Raw genomic sequence first — 6,000 nt, forward strand, 5'->3', positions numbered from 1 at the left:
CGGAGTACCCCTTTAAGACATTAACAGTAAGCCAGTGTTTTCCAACCATGGAGCCACAAGCTGTTGCAAAACTACAACTACCAGCATGCCCAAACAACCTTTGTCTGTCCAGGCATGCTGAGAGTTGTAGCTTGACAACAGCTGAATGGGTGGGCGGATGAGCGGGCAGCCAGATGAGCGAGCGGCCGGATGACCATGCGGCTGGATGAGCGGGCGGTCAGGCTACACTGCAGAAGGAGGGGATCAGGGCTTCCTGTACATGCCCTGCCCATCCTCCTCCACACACTTTATGCGATGGGACAGTCACGGCGTGATGATGCCGCCGCGCTGTCCCCGCCTAGCCCATGTCCTTATGGGGGCCGGTTGCAATAGCAACCGTTGCGACCTCTATAGCTATGCCACTGGTCGGAAGGCCTCTTTGATTCTTATGGACTGTCCCACAAGCCAGCGTGACTAGTATAAAAGTTGTCCACGTAAAGGTGGTAACCCTCATCTAGCAATGGGTGCAAAAGGCCACAAATGATTTTCCCGCTAACACCCAGATTGGGGGGGATTTCTGGGGGTTCAATACGGGAATCTCGTCCCTCATATACTCTGAACTTGTAAGTGTGCCCTGAGGTACTCTCATAAAGTTTATACATCTTCACACCATACCTCGCCCGCTTGGATGGGATGTATTTCCAGAAGCTGAGTCTCCCCTTAAAGCTGATGAGAGACTCATCAATAGAGATCTCCTTTCCAGGGATCTCCTTTCCACCCAAAATTTCGGGGGAAATGCCGCATTATCAGCATAATGCAAACATTTCCAATTGGCCTCAAACCGGCGACGTGCCATTGCCATACCGTAGTGTGGGGTCTGGTAGAGGACGTCTCCACTCCAGTACTTCCTGACACTTGGTTTTTTAACAAGGCCCGTATGCAGCACGAGGCTCATTTCGGCTGCATCAACTGGGAACCAGCCACTGCAGCCACTTGGCCAAGCCAAAACTGAGCCCGGGTTTTTAGCGACAAACGGCATTGGGCGTACAGGTTCATCTGCTCAACCAAGATTGATGAAGTCTATTTCAGTGAACCCAACAATGTCAATCTTGATTCCTGAGTGTCCAACAAACTCAGTAATCATGGGCAAGTAGTCCGCTGGCAGACTAGTCCAGACAAGTTCACCGGTATCAGGCACCAGTAAACTTGGCTGGGGGGTTTCACTTACATAAGCGCCACGGGGACTCATACTAGCATGGGGCACAGGGTCAGGAGCAGAGGGGATTGTGGTCTTGCAATCCTTTTTTTAAAGGAACTTCTAGGGCAAAAAATTTATAATAAAAACAATGCATTTACCTAATCAGTGGAGTGCACAATGATTAGCGCTTGGTGGCGGCAGGGGGAGCAGAAGTCAGTGGGGGGGTCTGCCCGCTCAGCCCAAAACAGTGGTTGGTAGCATGTACACAGACCCCCCACACAAAAAAACTGAAAAATAAAAAAATAAAAATAGCCAAAACCCGAAAAAAAGCACCTGCCTGAAACAAAACAAAAATGCTGATCAGTGATAAATCACTAACAGGGGTGGGTCAGGCCCCACAGCACTGGCCAAACCCCTAAAAAAATGCACCTGCACCACAACAAAATAGTATTCCGAAACTGACCAGCGGTGGGTGGGCGATTGGCTAACGGTGGCAGGTTGCTCTTTTATACGGAAGAGGGTCCAGCCACAGGATTAGCAAAATAAAAGGTCTGCAGCCCCAAAAAGAAGTGTAAAAAAAAGAGTTAATAAATGTGATTAAACCCCTTCCCTAATAAAAATGTTTGAATCACCCCCCCCCCTTTTCTCATTTAAAATAAAAAATATGTAAATAAAAATAAATATATATACATATGTGGTGTCGCCGCATGCGTAAATGTCTGAACTTAAAAAATATATCATGAATTAAACCGCAGGGTCAATGGTGTACACATAAAAAATTCCGAAGTCCAAAATAGCTTATTTTTGTTAACTTTTTATACTATAAAAAATGAATAAAAGGTGATCAAAAACCAGATCAAACCAAAAATGGTTCTGATAAAAACATCAGATCACGGTGCAAAATATAAGTCTTATGGTATGATTCTGTGTATGAGCTCAATTACTCAATCCACTGGTTCCTTGACTGTATGAGACATACTGCAGACTAATGTCCCTCACTATCAAAAACCTCTGCACACAGAAATTGGTCTCAAATTTTTTTGTCAATGTAAGAATAAGAAAGCCCATCACTACACCACTTCATAGGGTTGTCTACAGGGTTGCCGACCATCTGTAAATTTACAGATGTCTGAAATAACTGTGTTGTTTTTCTGCCATATGTATTGTACCCACTAGGGGGAGATTTATCAAAAATTGTGTAGAGGAAGAGTGGTGCAGTTGCCCATAGCAACCAATCAGATTGCTTATTTCATTTTTCAGAGGGTCCTTTATAAAATAAAAGATCTGATTGGTTGCTATGGGCACAGCACCACTCTTCACTGCCCCCTCAGTGTTATATGCAGTAACTGCCCCTAATGTTATATGTGACCACTGCCCCCCCCAGTGTTATATGTAATAACTGCCCCCTAATGTTATATGAAATAACTGCCCCCTAATGTTATATGTAATAACTGCCCCCTCAGTGTTATATGTAATAACTGCCCCTGATGTTATATGTAATAACTGCCCCCTAATGTTATATGTAATAATTGCCCCCTCAGTGTTATATGTAATAACTGCCCCCTCAGTGTTATTTGTAATAACTTCCCCCTAATGTTATATGTGACCACTGCCCCCTAATGTTATATGTAATAATTGCCCCCTCAGTGTTATATGTAATAACTGCCCCCTAATGTTATATGTAATAACTGCCCCTAATGTTATATACTATAACTGCTCCCTAAAGTTATATGTAACCACTGCCCCCTCAGTGTCATATGTAATAACTGCCCCCCAATGTTATATGTGATAACGGCCCCTAATGTTATATGAAATAACTGTCCCCTAATGTTATATGTAATAACTGCCCCCTCAGTGTTATATGTAATAACTGCCCCTAATGTTATATACTATAATTGCCCCCTAATGTTGTTTGTGATAACTGCCCCCTAATGTTATATGTTACCACTTCCCCCTCAGTGTTATATGTAATAACTGCCCCCTAATGTAATATGTGATAACTGCCCCTAATGTTATATGGAATAACTGCCCCCTAATGTTAGATGTGATAACTGTCCCCTAATGTTAGATGTGATAACGGCATAGTTGCCAATATTTGACAGATCTTTCCAGGGACAGGGTGTGGTTTATAATGGTGCGGTTTGTTTTGGATGAGGTTTGCGTGTGGTTTGCTGGTATATATGTTTTTCCCCATATTCCGTGCCATGTTTCCGTTGTTGTTTTTTTGTTTGTTTAGAGCATGGTCACCTGTGCTGTATTTTGCTGTGTTTTTTTTAAGTCGATGGGGGAGATTTATCAAAACCTGTCCAGAGAAAAAGAAGCTGAGTTGCCCATAGCAACCAATCAGATCGCTTTTCCTTTTTAACAAGGCCTCAGCAAAATGAAAGAAACACTCTGATTGGTTGCTATGGGCAACTCAGCATCTTTTTCCTCTGGACAGGATTTGATAAATCTCCCACAATGGCTCTCACTTACTAAGAAAATCGGGTTGTAAGTCTATGTTGCTTTCTTTCGATTGCTTTTTTCCCCTGGTATTTATTATTATGTCGCATCCTGTTTGTCGCACGTGGGTTTTGTTGGTTTTGGTTTCCAACTCCTCTGAGCTGTCGGGAAAAAATCCACAACAATACAACAAATTCGGGTTGGAAACCTTTATAAATACGTGGGAAAGCTCAGAAATGTCGGGTTACGCCCCTTTTTTGGGTTTAGGAGAATCCACATCGGGTCCGTCGGGAAAAAATGTTGCATCGTGTCGCAGACTGGCGCACGATGTCTGTGACATGGCGCAGACAAAGATGCGACAAAAAAACCCGACAAAAGAGGTCTGGTTTAGAATAGTAAATGAGGGCCAATGTCTGCAAAATCAGCTGCATATTTTGCTACCCTTTTACTTCAATGGGTAAGAAAATATGCAGCAGCAAATACACAGAAAAATACAACACGCGTGACCCTACTCTAAGGGTATATTCATACGAGCGGATTACCTGCCGAATTTCCGCAGGGTATTTTGCCACCGTTGATTGTAATGGGTCTGAATGAAAATCTGCAAATCTGCCTCTAGTGCGGATTTTCTGCTGACCCATTGAAGATAATGGTAGCAAAATCCGCTGCAAGAAATTCGGCAGGTAATCAGCCATTGTGAACGTACCCTTAAACAGAATTTTATACAAAAAACATAAAACATTATTCTTGGAAATTGGGTTAACACTGTCCTCTAGTTTGGTCAATAATAATAAATCAATCAGGCCTATATAATATAAATTACCTTTAGTTTTTACTAGTAAAATGTATAATACAGTGACCCCCGACCTACGATGGCCCCGACATACGATAATTTCAACATGCGATGGCCTCTCAGAGTCCATCGCATGTTGAAGGCAGCATCAACATACGATGCTTTTGTATGTCGGGGCCATCGCATAAACGGCTATCCGGCAGCGCTGACTGCTTCAGCTGCACCGGATAGCCGTTTACGGTGCCCCGTGTGGTCCGCTGACAATCACTTACCTGTCCTCGGGGCTCCGGCGCGTCCTCTTCTGGATCCCCTGCATTGTCGGCGCTCTCCATCGTCGTCATCACGTCGCTGCGCACGCCGTCCCGTCATCCAATAGGAGCGACGTGCGAAGCGACGTGATGGCGGCGATGGAGAGCGAGGTTGCCGCGGAAGCAGAGGCCTTGCCGGAGCGTCGGGGACACCTTGGGGACATGGCGACAACGATGGAGGGCGACATCCAGGGCAGCGTTGACGAATGGTGACGGTCCGGAGTGGTGGGGACACGTGAGTACAACTTCCTATACCAGCCGTTGGCTGTCCGGGCATACTGGGTGTTGTAGTTTTGCAACATCTGGAGGTCTGCAGGTTGTAGACCACTGTCTTATACTTTACATTGCACGGATCCCTACACTACACCGGGTGCTGCACAGAGATTGTTGGGGGTCCCAGCGGCAGGACCCCCGTGATCAGATATCTTATCTCCTATCTTTTGGATAGGGGATAAGATGTCTAGGGGCAGAGTAACCCTTTAAGAAAATCTACGGCACCCAGGAACAGGTAGCAAGAAAGTGAAGTGGGCGGAGCCTGTCTAGACAGGTGTGAAATATGTATCATGCCAAGTGTGGTGTTTTTGTTACTTTTTGCCATTTTGGTGACTTATAAATTCATGTGTACAACTTTGAGCTTTGTATAACCAGCATGTTAGGAATGTGTGTATTGGAACAGTAAGAGGAATCTAGAATATGGAAATAAGTTCATTACTGGTTTTCAGTAGGAAACAATACCTGTTAAATATGCAGTTGCCAATATTAAAGGGGTATTCCAGGAAAAAACTTTTTTTTATAAATCAACTGGCTCCAGAAAGTTAAACAGATTTGTATATTACTTCTATTAAAAAATCTTAATCCTTTCAGTACTTATGAGCTGCTGAAGTTGAGTTGCTCATTTCTGTCTAAGTGCTCTCTGATGACACGTGTCTCGGGAACCGCCCAGTTTAGAAGCAAATCCCCATAGCAAACCTCTTCTACTCTGTGCAGTTCCCGAGACAAGCAGAGATGTCAGCAGAGAGCACTGTTGCCAGACAGAAAACAACAACTCAACTTCAGCAGCTGATAATTATTGAAAGGATTAAGATTGTTTAATAGAAGTAATTTATACAAATCTGTTTAACTTTCTGGAGCCAGTTGATATGAAAAAAAAAAAAGTTTTTTCCTGGAATACCCCTTTAACTGTTATTTGGAAGAGAGGTGTTTTATCTTCTTACCTTTATAGATATATGGTAATCTAAAAAAAGAATAATAAAACAAATGAAGAAACCACACAAGACACA

Source organism: Hyla sarda, chromosome 5, assembly GCF_029499605.1.
Source record: "Hyla sarda isolate aHylSar1 chromosome 5, aHylSar1.hap1, whole genome shotgun sequence".
Lineage (NCBI taxonomy): Eukaryota > Metazoa > Chordata > Amphibia > Anura > Hylidae > Hyla > Hyla sarda.